This window comes from Camelus dromedarius, chromosome X, assembly GCF_036321535.1.
Source record: "Camelus dromedarius isolate mCamDro1 chromosome X, mCamDro1.pat, whole genome shotgun sequence".
Taxonomy (NCBI): Eukaryota; Metazoa; Chordata; class Mammalia; order Artiodactyla; family Camelidae; genus Camelus; species Camelus dromedarius.
The window spans coordinates 77,926,430-77,927,156 of NC_087472.1; positions in this window are offsets into that span (position 1 = coordinate 77,926,430).

Sequence of the window (727 nt, forward strand, 5' to 3'; positions counted from 1 at the left end):
GTAGGCATGGAATGTCCACATTACTCACCTTAGCTACTCAGTCTCCAGCTCCTGAGAGTCAAACTAATACAGTGTAGCCTAAAGCTCCAAGCATACAAAAACAGGCTTTCACATGAATCACATTGTTAGCATAAATGATCTGGCATGAACCAAGATCTCAGATATACAAAGACACTCTTCTCAGACAAGATATTCCAAGAGCTCAGAGATTATCTCCCAGGAACTGGTCAAGTACTGAAGACATTTGGAATGTACGGGGTTTGGGCAGCCCAGGCCCTACTGAATTAACCACTACTGCAGAGTCCATCCCCCTGGCCCTTGGCCTAGGGTCTCTTACAGCAAAATGGTCATCTATGTCTGGGCATGCACATTCAGTGTAGTATTTAACAGAGCATATACTAGGTAGAGGAGGAGTATCAGTATGACTATTCCTAACATTTGGAGGAGCCATCATGGGGTAGGGGTGGATTTTAAGAAACAACTAATCTATCCTATAAATCCATCGTACTTTTGTACTAATTTGATTACTCATTTATCTTCTTGATTTAGTATTTGTACCTTATAATAAACCTGTACAACATTTAGCATAGAAATTAGCTGATGGCAAGCTAAATCCAGTTTTTCTTCAAGCTAGCTATTCTTCATCAGTCTTCCATCCTGAAGAGGCTTTAACTCAATCTCCCAATACATTTGATCATCAATATATATCAGTACTATTACATGAGTT